The sequence below is a fragment of the Harpia harpyja genome, chromosome 1 (assembly GCF_026419915.1).
Source record: "Harpia harpyja isolate bHarHar1 chromosome 1, bHarHar1 primary haplotype, whole genome shotgun sequence".
Lineage (NCBI taxonomy): Eukaryota > Metazoa > Chordata > Aves > Accipitriformes > Accipitridae > Harpia > Harpia harpyja.
The window spans coordinates 20,038,828-20,059,738 of NC_068940.1; positions in this window are offsets into that span (position 1 = coordinate 20,038,828).

The window sequence follows — 20,911 nt, forward strand, 5'->3', positions numbered from 1 at the left end:
GACCTAAACAATAAACAGCATTGTTGATATAAAATATCAAATATATTATAAATATAAAATGTGTAGCACATAAAATAATGTTTGCCACCTGTGTGCTCTGCCCAGTGATTTACCTATTGACATTAACATTCCAACGTATGGGTCATTGTCAAAATTGCTGCCATATTTTTGTATTTATATTATGAGCTGATTTGTGCCATTAATTTATTCTTCCCCCCTTCCCCTTTTACTTAATCCTCATACTATGTCACTAATCCGAAATTCAGTAAAGGCAAAAACGACCTTTGGAAGCAGATTTGGGCTGTTGTTCATGTGTCTTACAGCTTTACAAAACCAGAAGGAGAAGCCTTCTATCACTAGAATACTTTCCAACAGGACATGCAGCATTTGCTGTTATAGATCTCATGTCATAATAAAATCTTTCTCTGAATCCTGTTCTTTTATAATCACAATATAAGAACAAAGCTAGGCATCTGTTTCATATATGACATTAAGGCTATATAAGCCTCCTTACAGCAGTAAGCAATCTGTCTCAGCCAGGTCATTTTGTGCAAAAAACCCCCCCCAAAATTAAAATGGCAATAAAACGCTAAAATATTTCTAGAATATTGTTTTCTGTGACATAAGGGGTAGGGGGTTTTATAGACATGTCTCTGCATTTTATCTGAGATTCTTGTTTTGTTATCCAGGGATAATATTACTAGAAAACATTTCTTTTTTCTCTAAAATGAACATCATAAAGCAAAATGGTGAAGAATTAATAAAGTGGACTGAAGGAAGACAGGATGCTCTGAGAACTTTATGAGCAGTTATGTGAAGATGGCACATTACAGTGCATCGAATATTGAATTTATCTATATGAATACCAATGAAAAATTCACATACTGTCATGTGGTTTATTTGGGTTTTATTTTGGAGTATTTGCATTATTTATTGGAACTCTTTTTTTCCCCTGCTTTTAAAGGCAGATACCATGAAAGAAAAAGGGGAGATAAAATTTAGACTATGACTAAAACCTGATTTTAGAAAATACTTCTTCATTTATTGAAAATGCTATTATATTAAAGTATATTAACCTTCCAACTGTAAAAGTTCACTCTATCTCACTGAATGCGGAGGATATCTCAGATGACTCAATGTTATACAATGCTTCTTTCTTCTTTTTTTTTCCTATTTTGAGTCATGTTAATAGTTCAATATTTTTTCTCTTGCTCATATTATGAACATGAATTGAGAATAATTTATTAGATTACACTAACAATTTTAATTTGACACAGAATGCATGTTAAGTCATTCCTATGGTCTTGTATCTAAAAGCAGAGTGATTTTAGAGAGTTATTATAAATTACAGCTGAACAGTTGCATGTTTTTTGTGGCAAAGTTTGGATTTGGGTAACTTTTGGGGGCAGTAGTAACTTCTTAAAAGTTGCTTACAGTTTGCAGTAGTAGAAGCAATGTTAAAAACCAGCTTATATTGGCTTATGAACACCTTTGATAGATATAATTTTGATCCCCAAACAAGAAAAGCAATGTTGTTATCTCCAGAGGAAACCAGGCACTAGCAGTTCACTGTATCATGCTGCTGCTTGTTTTCATATCTAAAGACCAATCCAGATACAATACTCTCAATTTAAAAAAACTTCACAATCATTATTTTGTAGCACAGATAATAAGTGATCGTGTTTGTATGTAAAACAGAAAAGCACAGGATATTTGTGGCAGAACTGAGAATTCTGTCAAATCTCTCTGCCTGAAATGTAAAAATGTGTATATTATTACTTCATTTATGTTGGTAAAATACCTTATTATAGGAAACATGTAAGTATAATGAATCATAAATCTTTAAAAGTATGATACTTGAGGGATTGCTGGATGCAAAGAAAGAAGTCTTGCTGTTGGTATGTCATTACTGGCCAGTTTCTGATTAATGTCTATCAGTTCTTGTAAAAAAATTCAAAGAAAAAATAATGATTCCAAGCAGCAAAAGGGAAAAAACTCATCTATGAAGAACACTTGAAGTACAGTGCTATGGAAAAGACTCAGGGTTTTTATTCATGTAGTTGCTATTGTATTATATTATAATCCTTTCCCTGATGTAGTTTTGGGAGTTATCTGCCAGTCACAATAGCTTAAAGACTAAATCATTGTGTGCTGTAGCCGAGAGGTTTAAAGTGCATGAATTTCAGATGGCTCTGTAACCCACTTACTGCACAGAATTAAGGTTATCCCAAGCAGTAGCCAGCAGAAGTTTAAACTACAATACACAGAGTTTATTTTGTGTAAGCACATAAAATTAGTATTATCTGTACAGGGAAGGCAGTTTACTAAGTTTCACAGTGACTTTCAGTTCTTTTATCAGGACTACTTTTTTGTACACTTCAGCAATACATTTCTTGATGACTCCATGCCATTCCAACAATAAATTGTTCAGAAAGTAACAAACATTCTTAAAAATAAAGGAAGATTACTTAGATGGTACCATGGTTTATGATCTTCTAAAGAGCAGAGACTATGCCCTGGTTTTTCAGTTCATTTCAATGTGGTTTTGACAGGCATATATAGGCTAAATATAGGTAGCTAAAACAAGCATTCAGAAATTAGTAGAATAAGTAAAACTTCAGAAAATTCTAATAATTTTGCGCACGGTGGTAACCTTAGTTGCCTCAGGAACACAAGTCACTCATACAACATTAAGAACACCTGTAAAATGTACTGTGTGGTAAAATATTAGTTTTGTTTTAAAGTAAAAAAAAAAAAAAAAAAAAGAGGGGTATAACAGAGGTGCTGAACGTACTCAACAGAGGAGTTGTGTATCCTTTCTTTCCCAATCTTAATATTGGATTTGAAGTACTCAGGAATACTGTTTGAGGAAAGCAGATTGCATGAACATTTATTGAGGAAAAGAAATAAAAACCAAGTGTATTTTTAATATTCTTAGCACAGAGAAGAATATCAGAATAAAACCCATCCTGAAAAGTAAATATTTTTTGTACTTGAAATTTCCTTTCAAGAATTATCTGGCAACCCTCATGTCAGTTCAGATGCTCTGACTGCAAGACAGAATTGCAGTATAATGAAGACTCAGAACACGATGAAGAAAAATCAGACTCTTGAACACTTGATGTTTACTAAGCAGAATGAAAGTATTAGGTAGAGCTGAGGCACTTGAGTCTTAACATACAATTACACAATCCTTTTCAGAATTTTTTCAGACTCACTGTGCAATGTCATAATTTACTTTCAAGCTCTCAGGAAACAAGTTTGTCTGATGAATACAGCCAGGACTGGACAGCTCTTTTTCTGATTTGTGACTAACCCAGAATCCAGGAACTAGGCATTTTTCATGTAAATCTTGAGAGAATCTTGATCTAACAGACAAACATAAGGCTTAAGAAACCCAGTCTGGCAGTGAGTTGCAGATTTTTCTTTTAAAACAGAACTAAACGAGGAGATAGTGTGGGTACCAGTGCTTCTTTTATTATTAATATTATTATTATTATTATTATTATTATTTTGATCTCTTGTGATAAGTTTAGTAATTGAAAAAGCAGATCTTAGGTTTGGTTTTGTCTGGAAAAAAACCCACGGTTTTTTGAGTGGATGTTAACCACTGGGATACAGGATGCTAGATACACATACCTACATATGTATACATTAATTCATTCCTTCTCTCTCTTCCTCTTGCTCAAGGAAATTATATTTTTTTCTATACCACTTTATAAACAAACATGGAAAGTGATTTCATTTTGGACAAGCTAAATTACCTACTAAGGAAGACAATTTTGGGAAATGGAGATTTGAATTGCTTCATTTTAACAGAGAAATTAGAAGATGTCTGCTTGAGGATCCTCACTACTAAGCACAGAAATATCAGCTGCTTCTTCCTGCAATTGTGTTTTGCTAGAAAACAGCCTTCCGTGGTTCTTTGAAAGAGCTGTTACAGAAGAGGCTTCCAAATCCTTGATAGAGTTGCTTAAGCCTCAGAGAAAATCTCCATCAGACAAGCTGATACAGCTTTATGCTTACAGTTTTCCTTTTACCTACTCTAAGTGGCTCACTGTTCAACCTAAGGATTTCTAGAGCTGCCATTTTAAAGCACCTAACCCTCTCCAGAGACTTTGCAAAACTTAAGGAACTTTACTCACGAGAGACCTTATGCCACAAACCTTTTTTGTGTCTACCCACACTAAGCATGTTAGATTTATACATATAGGGAAACTGGTTAACTTAATAGGATTTACAGTAAAAAATACCTATCTTCCACTCCATGACTCTCCTGCTATCTAGCTGCACTTGCTATTGTTTCTGTTGTGACTATTTAATTACTGCAGTCAGCTGTGATGCAGAATTAGCTCCAGCTGGGGCAGGTGTAAGTACAGACAACTGTTGGGCAGTAGCTCATAGACTCATTTCTTGGTTAAAGATAATAGTTCCTATTCTGATTGAGTATTTTTTCTTATCATTTGATAAAGGCAATATGTTGCTACTTGAGTTGGGGGCATTACTTTTATTGGTACATCAAGCTTTTTCTTTTAATTTAAGCTCATTACAGCAGTGCTAAACCATTTGATTGACTTTTGTTTACTACTGAGATAAAGAAAGAATATATGATTTCCTGCATGCTTTCTTGCTTTAAAAGAAGAAGGATTTTTTTTTTTTTTTGTCTTCATATATCAGTGTTTGCTGTGTCAGGGGATTCAAATCAGAGTACCATCATAGATTTGTGGCTTCCTTTTATTCCCATTGAAGTCAACATAAAAATTTCTTGTGGGACATCAAAGACAAAAGAATTAAGTTATCTTAAGGAAAAAAGGGCCCATTGTGTCTGTTTCCATCATTTTTGTAATCTAAACGATTACTTAATAAAAATGTAAAAGGGAGTATTAATAAATCCTAGTCTATGTTGTTCCCTTAGGGCCATACTCCAGATATTAGATAATAAACAACAGAGGGAAAGCAGGTAGGCAAGCTCCTCTGTCACAATCCATAAAAGATTGATTCCTACCTACTTGTCTGTTTTTTTCCTAATTTTTCTAAGGACATAATTTTGCTGAAATAGTCCATTGAAACTTTTTTATTGTGAAAAGATATGTCTAACAGCTGAAAAAAGGAGGGCAGTTAAGATGTAATTTCCTTTTTCCTCCTCCTTCTCCAATTCCTTCTCTTTTCTGGTGATTCATGGATCTGGGTTCTCCTCACTAAATATGTTCTATTGAACTATTTTTCTGTAAGTTTTATATATTTATGTGTGTGTGTGTAGCATTTAATAAGGCTTTCACAGAGTGACTGGGCTTGTTGCTGTAATTTGGGGGGGAGATTGCTGTGAGATATAAGGCAACTAACACCTAAGCTCTTACTGTAGATTAGGTATTGTTTGATCATTCTTTTAGGGCATAACGTCACAACCATTTGTTTCGGTTGCAGTGTCTGGTTGTGCCCCACAGCCATGCGTTCCCATCACCAGGTTGGTTGTGTCAGTACAAGTCTTCTAAGTCCCCGTGGTGAAGTAGATTAGTGAGCTGATGAGAGCTCACTGCAAAGCTGTGGCTGCACAGAATTTGGGGTGGTACTAGGACAAAATCATCAGCTGTGTGAGCTAGCAGTGTTATTGGGGAGGGCATAAAGGGAAAGCTTGTGAAAATTAAGCTGTAGTCTTGGCCAGTTCTGTTAATTAGGCTTTCCCTTAGTCTGCAGTTCCTTTGCTGTGTTGTTTTTGCTTGTTTGTGCTGCATGAGGACTACTAGTTGTAACTGTGCCTATAAAGATTCCCAATGGTTTCATTTCTTTTTAAGTAAAATCACTTGGGGGAATGCCTTGAGGAATTTGGAGCCATGTTTATCTCCCTCCTTCAAACAGAGGACATAGGAACAATTTGAAGTGGAGTTCGTATCAAGTTTTACAAGTGGACTGAGAAAAAAGGTGGATATTGTGTCAGGGAAATTTGAAAAATTAGTGCATGGTTTCTTCTTAGCTACTTTTGGGGGTTTATTTTTGAGTTATGAATTCTCTTAGCTCTGTACTGAATGAAAGAAAATATGTGAGTGCAGAGAAATAGAAATGTTTTTAAAAAAAATACAAGCCAGGGATATATAACCTCAGTTTCAGCCAAATTGTAGAGATAGTCTTGTACTAAATTTCTAATTCTCAGTTCAGCTAGCCATCATTTTCTACTTATATAACAAGTGTCCTTCCAAATAAAGAGGTCCATTTACTTTAGGAAGAGGTAAAGTGGACTGGGTGGTTGCACAGGTGTAAGATAGCCCTCTACAATAAAAGGACTTGAGTTGTCAATTCTTCCACTTTTGTCAAAACTGTTGAAGAATGTATGTTTTTAAAAATTCTGTCTCCTAATGTGCATGAGCAGTAAGAGTATGATTTTGAGCTTTTTCGGTTTATTTCAATAAAGCAATAATTTTGCATAATCTAAATATCAATAATTACATCCTAAGGAAGCACAGAAAAATTCCCTTTTTTTGTGTGTTTTGTGTTGTTTATTTACGTTGAGCTGAAGGGCTGTGTTTCATCTTCTGAAACATCTGTCATTTTCCACCGTCAAATGCTGAGGCTTATTATCAATAATATGCAGCTAAGTCAGTGTTCAGTTTGAAAGTAGAGGGGAAAAAATCTGTTTACGCTTTCTTTTAAAGTTTTAAAATTTGTTTAGAACTACATTTTATTTGTTGTGTTTTTCTTTTGTGTGACCAATGGATTTAGCTGGCATAAAACTCAAACTGGAGTTTGGCTAGGGTACTGAAACAAGCATTCTGTAATTTCCCATAATTAGCATTTCCACCACAATCTTTTTACATGTTTGGGTGTTCAGTGTTAATTTCTTGCACGTTTGATATCTTCAAGATGTTTCTCCAGGGTTTTCATCAAAGAAAACATTTTGATGAATTTTGTCTGGATGAATATACTGTCTCTTTAGTGGACGCTTGCATGAGAGTTTGTGATACTTCACCCTCATAATTGATCTGGTGTTTGCAAACCATAGAAAATGCCTCAAAGGAAAATATTATAGAGAAACAATCTTGAACACTGTCTTAATTTGCCTGTTTATAAGTGAGGTTTTGAACATATGTTTTCCTTTCAACTGGTCTTTCAAATATTTTGAAGTTTCACAACAGCACAGTTGATCAAAGTACGTTAGGGGCCAACAAACAGGAAATGAGAACAAAGCAGGAAAGGGAGAATAGAAATGGGAAACACAGTGATCTGAAAGGTGATAATAGAAGAAAAATGAGAGGGAAAACAGACTGTAGATTCCTTTTCCCAATACCAGTGTTTTATTTGCCCTCAATAGACTTTTCATATAATAAGAATATAAAATGATGAGAGAAATAGCAAGTGTTACTTATATGCCTAGTACAGTATGACCAGCCCCACAGACAGATCATCCAGATGTCCTGAAAACTAAGAGAAGTCTAGTGGAAGTGGGATAAGTTACACTTCTCTGCTTCATGATGTCTTGAAGTTTTATGATACTTCTCTTCTTGTAATGCTTTTTCATTCTAAGTATTTGTGTAGGTTCAATTCCAGAAGTTCCTGTGTGTATTACAACAGCAATAAATCCCACAAAATACTTTTTATTTTAACTGATTGGAAGTAGAAAAAAAATAACAGTAGATAAAGCTTCATAATGTCCTTCCAACATAGGAAGGGTGAGTCTTTAATACAGATGAGAGCGTAAATTATTAACACAATACAGCTTGGTAGGTATGGAGAAGAAAGCATTAGATTTTGTTCTGCTTTCAATAATGTTAAATGTGCTGGATTTATACTTACATAAAAGAAATGTTTATCTGTGCTGAGGTGTCCCTGACATACCTTTAAAATGTCACAGATACCATATCTCCTCACAAAACAGCCACTCCACCTGACTCAGTAACAATCAACAGAATACTGTAATTTATGACAGATACTTACTATGACCATGAGCTCATTTTTGAGGGAAAAATCTCAGGCTGATAGTTGGGAATACATACTGTATGCAACCATATTAACCAAACATAAGTTTTATTGTAAGGCAAAGGAAAATAGGTTTAAGTAATTAAATGTAAAAGCTAAGTTTTCAGATTTAGATTTAACTTATGTTGTATGCTAGTTTTCAGGTAGTACTTTCTTTATCAGCTTAAAGGCTGTAGCTGGAACAAGCCAAACCTTTCTCTGTTAAGCAATACTATAGGAGATCGGTAGCTAAGAAACAGTTGCATGTGTAGATCTTTATAATAGTTTTCTGTGTTCATGAATAGGTGTATGTGGTTCTTCTGTGGTTCGACTTAGAAGGCCAAGCAGAAGGTAATGGAAAACTGCATAATCTCTGGAGAAGTGAGTTACTGATAAACCTGAGCAATTGGTGCGTAAAATGGCATGGGAAATCTGGGAAATCCGTCGGTATCTGTTTTGGCCCAGATCACAGACTATTTTAGGCTGCTGCTTTTTGAAGTTATAAATTTTATAGACTACTTTATAAGAAGGAAATGTTATTTCTTCCTGATTCGGGAAGAAGATAAATCAGGCAGCTTTAGCAGGTCAAACATGATTTGAAATTCCTATTAAAAAGTGTGAAAATTATATAAGACAATTGAATCTACTTCCTAAAATACAAAATTACTATTTCTTCCATTTAACTAAGTTTGTACATTTAAATATTACCTGGACTGTGTAACATAGTTGACATTGTTTTTTCCCCTATTTTGTCATCGTTTATGTGCAAAATCTGTTAATAGACCTCCATAACAAAAGGTCCAAAAAGCATGAATTCTTGCAGAGACAAAAAGTGAAATGAATTTTTCCCTGTCAAATTTGCTAATGAAAAATTTTCATGATGGCGTAGTCAGATCTACATCACTGTCTGATGGAAGTAGCTAACTGTATTAATCCTATTTCATTTTCATTGCCACATGCAACTGTTGCCTTTCCAAAATATTTATTATTAGTTATAATATTTATTCACAGAATGAAGATAGCTAATTTTTTTTGTACGTGGTCCAAGCTGGAGAGAAAACACAAGGTTTTTTCATGCAAACCTGCACTGAAAATATTTGGTTAAGTGATACAATAAGTGTCCCTTGGGACAGATACTCTGCTGTTTTAATTTATATCTATGAAGAAACATTTGATAAGTAATATTAAGTGGTGCCATGTCTATAATTTGCTTTACACTCTTGGAAATGTTATATCATCTCCTAATACATGAAAAGACTAAATGGGAAGAACAAAATTAGCTATACAATAAAGATTTGCAAGTGATCAGGCAACCGAGTTACAAAAAAGAAAAATCCAATTTGTTAAGAGGCACTAGAATGGACTTTATACTAGCAAAATAACTTCTTTAGTTCAGTGAGGGCATGTGTCAATCACATGTATAATGTTCTGAGACAGTGATAGTACTTTGTCTCTAGCTCATAAGTGATCCTCTTTCATGAAAACAAAATCTGAATTCTTCCTTAAATGAGAATTGTTGAAACAAGCCAGAACACTAATGAATCTTCAAAGCACAAAAACTTTACTGCATTATCATTGTAGGTGACTTTTATGATGTTATAATGTTTTATCAGATTAGGCAGTTTTATTCCCAAGAATACAGGCACTTGAAGGAAGGTGCTCTGGTGGCAAACAGCGTAATATATTGCTGCCCTCTTGCCAGAACAGTGGGAAGATATTTTTAAAATGCAGACTTGGGGAAAAAATAGAAATGGAAAACTAAGTCTTTTTCATAGTGCAAATTATTTGTTAATAGTTATCTATTTATAAAGAATGCAGACATCTTCTTTCCTTAGAGATTGTAGGCTTCATAAAAACCAGACTGCCTCAATTTCTATATCAATGCCTGGATCCCCAGAGAACTCTGTGCTCCTCCAGAAGTCAAGACTTACCACTGCTACTCCTATTAGATTCTTGCTTTCTCATGTGAGATGCACACAGCTTCCCAGGCACTGTTCTTGAGCATTATTTTCTGCAATCAGTCTCTCAGAAAACCTTTCGGACCATGTAGATTGGCTATGCTCAGGCTGTACTCATGTTCTGGTACAATGGTACCCTGCACTGTAGAAATGTCTTCAAGGTGACCAGGCTTCTTGTGGAAGAGTCTTGCTGATCCTGACTGAATCCTTTTAACAGGACATAATGTAAAACTATGAGCAAAGAAAACACATACTCTCCATCAAAATAGAAATCTTGAATGGCACTCTCCTAATTAATAGTATATTTGGACAATTAGGTAACAATGTATTTAGAAAGATAAACACACTTAAATCTCCAGCAGCTTCTGTGTATAACGTAAACTGAGACTGTATGCAGCTTTGCTAGGCAAAAAAAAATATTTAAATTGCCCCAATGCTTCCAGTAGCATCAAGTAGGCATGTGATACCAGATTTTCCAGATGCACAGTTCCTGTGAGTACCCCATAATTAATTCCAGGCAAAATCAGCCAGATTAGTTTAAATAGTTTACAAAGATATTTTGAGCACTTGGATAACTGCCTTGTCACCAGGATAGCAGGGATGCCAGCTTCCGTGTAATGCTCGTGGTGTACAATGCAGAACAACATTGAAAGGAAACAAAGATGACGTCTGCAGATGTCACTAAACTAGGGGCCTAACATTTACTGAACCTCACAGTATATGAAATAAAGTTTCTGCAACACTGTGGCCCATAGTTAAACCTTGTCATTTGGGAGATTATATTAAAAAACAATGCTACTTTACAGGAAGAAATAAGACAAATGTGAGAAGATTCGTCGCTGATGGTAACGTATACATCAGTCATAAAAAAATGAAATCAGAAAACTTGAGTTCTGTTGTTTAGGATGTTCTGCTCTGTTACTCTTTTAACAATAAATAATTTAATGTCTCTGCCTCCATTTCTCACCTGGAAAATGAGGGTTACATCGTCTTGTCCTTTGAACTTCTGATATACCTGTATGAAAAAGGTCCTTAAATGCAGAATTATTATGCATAGAGAAGATGAGGTATGTGTTTCTCTTAGGATCAAAGGCAAAGTAGGACTGTGAAGGTCATTTTTCAGGACTTTGTTTTGTTTTCATAATCTGTTACTGAATTTCTCCCACTGCCATGTCCTCTCACCCCAGGGGACATGTAAGGAAATCTGGAATATTTGATAATGATCTGTATGTCCTTGGAAAGACTATGGCTCCATTAAAATTCTGGTGTCTCCCTTGAAGACATTATTATTTCTCTTTGGAACAGTGCATGGGCAACTGCCTACATTATCTTTCTGCGAGAAAGTGTATCTCTCTCCTCTGCCTTATCCAGGCTGACATTCTTATCCTTCACATTGTAGAGGATGATAATGTGAGAACAGGATGTGAGGTGATGAAATGTACTCAACTTCTGGAAAGGGCTTTCTGCCAGCATCCAAGTTGGCTAAGGCATGATGTGATTCATCAAGCAATAATTTGAGTGTGGATTGGATTAGAAATGATTTCTTAAGTGATAAATTGGGCTGAGTAAATGTCTGTCTCCTATGAGAACCCTTTTCTTTGTTCTGAATAGAGTGGAATGTTGTGAAATCCTCTGATATAATTGAAAATTTCGTGGTTTTCCTAGATAGCAGCTCCTAAAGTTGTACATTTTCATGGAACTCAAGGTTTTTCTTACCTACTGCTTTGTACTTAAAAGTTCATATGTATTACTTATATCATATTTATCATCATCTTTTTTTTCTTGATGATGAAATATAATGGAATGAGACATTTGGACAAACTACTGAGATACCAAATGAAAGAATTTGAAAACATGATAATTTGGATTTTATTTTTATTTATATTGTTTTCTAAGAAAACAAAATGCTACTCTCTCTTATTGCCTATAAAAGCCCCAGGAGCCCAACACGTTTCATACAGTAAACTTACTTAAGTTGTTGTAGGGGTCATTGGCCAAATGTAAAGTTTGAATCTTACTTGGCTAGTCCTGTTTAGATAATTTTAACTATTTATATTTAACTAATTAACTATATTTAACTAATATTTAACTATTTAACAGCCCAAAGGAAACCTGGAATATGAAAGTAATCTTAAAATATATTCATTTCTATATGTGAGCATCTGATCATGGAAAGAATTATAATGGCATTTGCCAATTCAGTTTCTTTTTTTGTTATTTTATTTCTATTTAAATTTTTACATAATAAATATTTATTTTTCTTCGTAACAAAACTGGCTTGCATATTAATATAATGATTACCTCTCCTGATTAATTAGTCTGTACAAGTACTTGCTTTCCAACAAATAAAGGGAAAGATAAAAAGCCATAGAAATAGCAAGTAAAACCACACAACACGCTCTCAGTTTATCAACATACTGATATTTTCATTGATTTTTCTTCACGCCTTTAAGTAGGAATGGTTTTTGGAGAAACTGAAACATTTTGTTATCTCATGTTGTGTTACACACTTTCATAAAGTACTGAAGTGAGTTGTAGTGTCATCTAATCTGCATAGATGGTAGTGACATTCTCTTTCCTGTGTTTTAGAACTACTATATATCTTAAGTCAAATTTAGACAAATTTAGAAATATGTGGTATTACTGACACTGAAGAGTACACCCTTGTGAGAAATATTTTGATTTTATATTTAGAATTATTTTCTCTCTTTCTCCTCTTGTATTGCAGTGCATACATACATATATTGCATACTTAAAGGGAGGGAGGCAACAGACTTTACATAAAATAAAAGAAATGGAAGGGGATAATAGCTATCATTCCTCCCCTAAAGGAGTAGTATACACTGAGTATCCTAGATTTCTTTGCAGAGTTGTTTTCAGTCTAATACAGATTAACATGATGACCTCTGGTTCTTTACACCTGGTTCCCTTATTCCAAACCAATTGTTTCCACAGGCCTAGTTTATTGCATCTCTGTGGTTTTGCTCTAAATGTTTTCCTCAGGAAATCAGCATAACAGAAATCTTCATACCACATAAAAACAAGTCTGGTAAATGGTTAATTTTCTATTGTCAGCTTCAGAAAGAAAAGGTAAGCATAGAAGAATGAATCTCATTTTATTTGCTAAAGCCACTTACCACTGATTATTAGTTACATGTGTTTAAAAAAAAAACAAAATATGCAGGTTAAGCATAAATTGCACAAATTAATCATATGAATCTATAGTAGCATCTGTGCACTTTCATTCAGAGTGACCTTTATTTTCTTTATACAGTACACTGACGTGAATTCTACAGCTCACGTATGGTAAGTAAGAAAACACACAGCAGTCAACAAAAACATGGACAAATATCTACAATAGAAAGAATTCCTATGTACTTAAACATACCAAGAAAAAAGGATTTGAACTTTTTTCTTAACATTAAGAAGCTTTAAATGTAGGAATGTTTTAAATGTAGGAATGTTTTAAGGTATTGTTTAAAATACTTCTTACTTAAATGATCTTCAACTTTTACAAAAAATAAACTACAGATTATATGAATACCAACATTTTATGTCAACTTTGATGATACATTGTCAGAAGGGTTTTTTTAGTACTAGCCTGATTTTACTTTTTTTCTTAATTTTTTTTTTTTCCCCAAATCCTCTAAAAAGTGACTAATTCAATTGACACATGTTCTTTTCAGGATAATCAAAGTTTGCCTTATTCATGTAGTATACACTATACTTTTTTTGGGCTACATGGCACATAACTGTTGGCTGTTAATGATTGTCTAGCTATTATCTAAATTAGACTTACTACTAGCACTACAGTGTGTCAACAAGACATTTTTTTCTAAGGGTTGGCTGACTGACATCTATAACGTGAAAGGACTTTGGTTTGTCCTAGGAAATGGTAAATAACAACTAAATCTTTGAATCACTGAAACATCTCGTGTTTTGGTCAGAGGTGGGAGATTACAGTGTATGGTTTTCTCTATGTTAAACATTGATTCCCCAGGAAAAACAGCAGTTTGTCTTACATTTTCTTTACATCCTCCAAGTATTCTTGCAGGCTACAGTAATCAGTGGATCTGTGAGAGTTGCTTGGTGTTTGAGGCTGTCACACATGGGTGATGGGCCTGATTTTTCTATGAATTTCCTTGGACTGATGAGGAACAGCGTGACCAAAACTGGAAAAATCTCCAGAGGTGGTATGCAGTTTTTTGCATTTGTGATCATTGTCTTAATAATTTATTTTCACTAGAAGATAATCAAGATCCTAGTTTCTTTCTTTTTTTTTCTTTCTTTTTTTGGAGGGAGAGTGGGGCATTTAGGTGAATATGGAAAGAAATGTAGTTTTTAAATCTGAAATTTACTTTTTATAAATCTGTGGTGTTATATTCTGATCTTAAAGACTGTAACACCACTTTGCATTCAACAGCATGCAACACTTCTGGAGTCTCAGTTGCAAATAAATCTGCAGTGTGAATTGGTAATGGGGCATTCAATCAGCCTAAAACAAATTCTTTCTACACAGAATATATTATAAGGTGGAAAAGAATTCTGAAGTCTAATTTCAGCTGTAGCTTTTTGCTTCAAATCTGTTTTGAACTATGCTTACTACAACAGTTCATGTACTGGCTTATGTAGTTGGTAAAGATAACTGGAACTGCCTAGCACTTTTACAGAATTTATTAATACAGAGGGGAAAAAACAAATCAAATTCTGCTTCTTGATTTCAGAGGTCACTTGAGGATAGTCATGTCAATGTTTGAGGTCTATTTATTTAGTACTAATGATACTCTGTAGATTTGCAATTATTGTAAGACATATTTTGCAGGTTACTGAGCATGACTGGTTTTTATATTAAAGGAACAATATGTAGATGCATTATTCACTAGAGAATATTCTATAAAATTCTGCAATATAACTGTCTTTTTTCTGAGGCAGGACACTATTTAATCATTCATATTCCTTTTAAACACACAGGAAAACTTTACCGATCCCACACATTTAGTGTAACATTTATGCATTGATATTTCAGCTGAAAAATCAGCCATATCATTCCTAGTTAAATTTTTAATCTAAGAAGATTCCTACCTGTATACAGCTTTGAAATCGTGTAGAGAAAAGCGTTCACTATTGTGCTGTGAAGTTGTTTTCACAGTGAGGGACCAAATAATGATGCTATGTGAACAACATAATATACATAGCAATTTCACTTTTAAAGTATTTTTATTGTGGATTTGCTGTATGTTGCAGTTTCCCTCATTCCCTCCCACCTCCAAAAATATATAAATTTAGGACAGGCTGGTAGCATACTTCCCGCTGAAAGTATATGGTAGGGCAGTGTGGTGGCTACATTTATATCAGCTAGCTCAGTGGTTATTCCCTTTCTCTGAATATGAAAGGTCCGTTCCATCTTCAGACTGAAGAGACCTGATCCCATGACTATGTCTAAACTGAACAGAGTATAACAAAACAAGTTATCACCATCCTACCACATTTGCCTTTCCTTTTATTACAAATGTATGAACCCCCCCCCTCTGCAGAAAAAACCCATTCATGTTTGTTGTAGCTCAAAGTAAATGCCTTGCTTACCCTCACAAATATTTTTCATACTGTCTTCATAAAAAACCTAAAACTAAAATCACTATTAATGTATAATCATTCTTGATGTTTAAAAACCTTTTTTTAAGAAAAAAAGATTCTTCTGTGAACTCTCAAAATGTATATAAGTTAAAATGCTGAAAGTATAAATGTCTGCTGAGGGATTTAATGAATTTATATTCAAATTATGTACAATTGGAGATGTGATGCATGATGCAGGAAAGAGAATCCTCCAAAATTATGTTAATGAAAAATTAGAGCAGCTATTTACACTGGAAAATGAGCTTGAAAGAAAGGAAATACATATGAAAAAAACCTTCAAGATTTGACATGTGTGAGTAACATGGATCTTTATATTTTTCTTTGAATTTGCAGAGCTTTGCAATACCCAATCCAGAAGAAGAAGTGCTTAAATCTCCAAACTTAATGTAGTTATTTAGTACTAAATTATACTCTAAGTTGAAAAGCAAGCTTTAAATAACTTGTGGTTTATACTGTTTGTACCACTTTTGTACTACTACTTTTTTTTTTTTTTTTTTTTTTTTGGTCAGCTTAGGCTCCTTTGCTTTAAACATAGGGTGACCTCTCTTCCCTCAGACACTATGATAATGATTCTCATGTGTGTGTGTTAGTGTGTGCCAATATCTCTCAGGCATATAAGATCTACACAGCCACACGTTGGTGCAGTCCAAAACTGGCAATTGCAGGGGCTGAATTTGTGCTTCTGTTGCTGTTCCCTTCATTTTTGCATCTACCCGTCTGGCATGAGTGCTTGCCATCTTCCCTTTCCTTGGCATTGGCAGCAGCCTGCATGCCTCTCCTTCGTGCAGTAGGGAAGGAGGTGCAAGGGGAGGAAGCGTCAGGACACCACAGAAGTTCGGAGATACAGCCAGTGTCCAGGAGGACTGTACTAGCCACTGATCCGTCCTCTCAGCAGCAGCAACACGCTGTCATTACCAAGCTATGAGTAGCTACTAAGTAAACAGGTATTCCTCATCCCTTTCAGGAAAAAGGCAGCAGGCCAGACGGTAATGGGTCTCCAGGGTGTCGTCTGAACTGTGCAGGACTGAACTGTGTCTTATTAATCAGTTTGATTTTTCCTCATTATCAGAACGCATTTGTCTCCTGCAGAACACTTTAACATCTAGATAGCCTGGTTTATGTATTATTTGACATGCTAATACAACAGGCTGTTTAAGCTGCACAGAACTCAGAATTCAAAGCAATTCCAATTGCACCCTTAATTCAGTTAAGCACAAGTGCCTTTATTTGTCAGAGCTGTAGGATGCAGAGGGACTAAGACCAGAAGATGACACATGAATGCTGTCTTTAAGAAATGGCTCCTTTTTTTGTTTCTGCTGCAGAGGAAGTACTGCAGACACTCAGTTTAAAAAAAAAAAAAAAATACTGTTTATAAAGGGACTGAATGACCAGTGTTGAAGAAGGACATCATTCAAACTTAATTTATCCTTTCTGTTCAGTGTATTATCTATCCACTGAAAGAAGCAGAGTTTCTGTAGAGAATTTGATTGTGTCACTTAAAAACTGTCCCATGGTTTGCCAGCATGTAAGAAGCTTAACCAAATGTAGATAGTGTTGATGTGGGTATCTCTAGCTTTTGAGGGCTTTGTTTTGCAAGCTACAATAGTCTCTCGGTATGGAAACCGAATTAAAGATTTCTATTTTATTATTAACTGATCTTTCAACTTTGAACTATTTGAGTGACTGCCTTGCAACACAAAAGGATTTTATGAGGGTAAGAACCATTGTCTTGCAAATATTTTAAGTGCATAGAGTATACACAAATGAAAGTTAGAGGGAATTTTGTAAAACAAGCAGACTATATATGATGTTTATCATAAAAGAGAAAAAGAGGAAACCTTTTTCTTTTTCCCTGACACACTGAATCTGCTGCTCTAGTGTGAAAGCAATTTTTCCAGACTATATATTTCCATTCTATTAATTCTGATAAATCTTCATATGCATTAGAATTAATACAGTTATATAATTTATACAAAACAAATAAACAGAGCACAACACTTTTCATAGTGAGAAATCCTAGTACGTCCCAACAAGCAAATAATTCAGCATCATTAACCTGAAATGTCTGAGAAAGGTAACTTTTTTTAATCATTCTCAAATTACTCAGAATTTGCCTGCAAGTCATAAGACTATTTCAGAAATGCTATTTTGGTAATTTACAAGTGCATGGTATTCCCCATAATGATATTCACATTTCAAAAGATGAGTATAGGTTCCTTGTCAGCCATGTATCAGACAGTGTCAGACTCTATGCTGTCATATGAAATACAGGTATTAATGTGCAAGTTAGATAGGAACTTCTATATATGTATGTGTATGCATGTACTGGAAATGAAAATCAAGAATCTTAGAAGTCAAGTTTCAAGGTTTTACTTCTGTATGTAATCAGGAACAGGTATTAATTCCTACTTAAGATTTAATAATTTTATAAGGCTAGATATAGAAGACCTACTTGTTAGCTTTATCTTTCCTTTTTTAGTAAGACCAGTAATAGTTAATATCTATTCAGAAAGACATCTCTTTTATTTTATCACAATATTTAAAATATATAACTCAGTTGTGCTGGATAACATAGAACAGTCACATAAATTACTCAGATCTATGTTGAGCTTCAGTTAGAAGAAAAAACTATTCAATATTATCTCTCTCATACTTCCATATCTATGCCCAAGTTATTGAGATCTTATACTTTCAGTGGCCAGCAGTTTTCAACAACTTTCTCTCGGAGCATGGTTGCAAATGTTCTGTGCTCACAAACTTACAAAAAAAGTCTGGCTATTGTGGATGATTTAAGAGTACCCTGACAAGTCAAACAATAAAAGTAGTATGAAATGGAGAAAATAAATATAAACTAGGCCAAAACCCAAACATTAGTTCCTGAATTTCTTAATCCAGGATTTGGGTCTTCATGAAGTTAATATGTATCTTGAGTGGACTTGTACTCTCACAAAAAAATGTTACATTATAATACACGGCCTGTTTCCCGGTATAGTAACATTGGTCCTCACTAAAATGTGTATCTCACAGCCTGGAAAGGTAAGCATGAACTCACTTCACATAACTCATTTGAAAACTAGGACACCTGCATCCTGCTGCTATCCACAAAAATCGAAGTTGTTATTCATCTAATTCCTAGTAGTGTTAATTTTATCCTGGTTAAATATCTTCACCAAAACCTAGTCAACAAGCTTTTATTAGAAATTTTCACTGTCTTCCAAATATTCAAATGTTTACTTATCTCAGTATGGTCCCATTAAAAAAAAAAAAAAAATCAGAAATTCACCTCCAGAAAAAAAAAAACCAAAACATTTTTGCCGATGTGTAGGGTGAAGGTAGTAGTCAATGGTTTAACTGAAGAAACAAATTTAACGACCCTCTCCTTTTTCATACTGTTCAATATTTAATAGAAGAGTATAGAAATTAAGTTTCCATACTATCTATGCTAAAACTGTTTCACAAGTCTAACAGCTATTATTTTAGGCTGTTTGTCAACATGGCAAGATATCAGTGCATTAGTTTACTACTGTGCACAAAAGATGACTCAGACATAAGGGCTGAAATTATTAGTGTGGTAAAAGTCTCATAGTGAAATCTTAACTTCTTGCACATAAGAACTGATATAACTCCAGAGGAAAAAAAGTCTCAGTCATGACATGTTAACACATGGAAAATGGAACCACTCAATTTTTACATCTATTAAATGGAAAGAGTAACATGCAGTTTTCTCCCAAGCCCTTTGTCTTGGATCATTTCTGTTATATACCCAAGGGTCATGTGTCATTGCAGCCAACGATTCTGCAAATGTACAATGTAATTTAAGACAAAATGATAACCAATGCAGTCAGGTGGTTTTTACTGAGCTTTTCTAATTGTTGTAGAATGCCCTAAAAAAGATGGAGAAGGAAATGTCAATTAAAAAAAAAAAAAAGGGGAAAAATTAAATAACAATTCCATGCCTCTCTTGCAAGCCAGAGAAGATGCCAGGTCTTCCAGCAGCATAGGGTACTTTACAGAATAAAAAAACCTGAGAACAGCAAGTGTGGTGTTTCTGTAGGAAAATGCTAAATGGAGACTTGTTTTTACAAGCTTCTGTACATAAAGAATACGAATAGGAAGTACTTTTAATCAGTTCTCTTATCTAAAAATTTATTTACAAATAATTACATCTATTGTGGTTAAACCCTTCCTGTACTTCTTGCTTTACATCATTTTTTAATAACAAATATCAGCATAAGAAAGTTCTGATAGGCTGGAGCTCTTTCAAGTTACCTTAAAATCAAGGGATACCTTGAAAATGTCAAGGAGAGACCTGTGGGGGTTTTTTTAATCTGTAAGAGCAAGCAGCAGTAGAACATTTTTCATCTCTTCTTCCCTGTTCTTGGCAGAAGACACTAGCCATTTACTCACGGGCATACTGACATTTTGATCTTGCACACAAATTTTTGACTAGTTATTCATATTCTGCAAAGATTGTATTCTTGTGCTCTAATTCCCTACGGAAACAGTGTCAGGTAACTAGTGTACTTGAGCATGTTTCATCCCCAGCTGGTTGGACAAAATTACTTTGGGGCAAGGCAGGTATGACCTGTCTACAATATGTATTACATAGGATAAATGTGGCCTACATGTGCTAAGTATTTAGATATGATTAGAAGAAAATATCAAGGAGTTTTACTCATTGCAATATTTATTTAAGAGTTCCCAGTTTAAAAATAAGAAGGGCATGATTCTTTACAAGCATAAGAATTAGATACTCATTTACAACTGAGTCTGCCTAGAAAGGAAATTTAAGATGTACCTTTGTGGTGTGCTTCCAACACAGACTCTGCACATCGATGTGAAGATACCTCACCCAAAAGAATTCATAGCTGAAGGCTAGCTACACAGGGATAGTAGAACTGCAATTGGGTACAGTGGCTACCATTGCTGAGGGAATTGAAGGAAAGGAATATTTTCCTTTCTTGAATTGGAGAGGTCACAAACAGATGGAGTAAAGAATTTAGAAATTTTTGCAGAAAAAATGGGCAAGCAAAAGGTAAAGTTGGTGATGTTGGAAGTGCATGTGGTATGGATCAATGTGCTGGAGCAACAGCTGGGATAAAAGAACGTGGTTTTGAAAAGCTTTGGCATTGAAATGGGAATCTGGATATTAGTCTTCTCTTCACAAGTTAAAGATTTAAATTGGAAAAAAAAACAAACTAAAAAAACTAACAGCAGCAGCAACATCACAAATAAACTAGAAAATGCTGTGTTTCCTAAAATAAATTTTCTGGCAGATTGCCTCCTGTTACAATCCATTGTGGCAGTTATATTCAATTATGCTTTTTGTGGGTAGTTTGAAAATTATTATTTTTCTTTCTAACTTTGTAAGT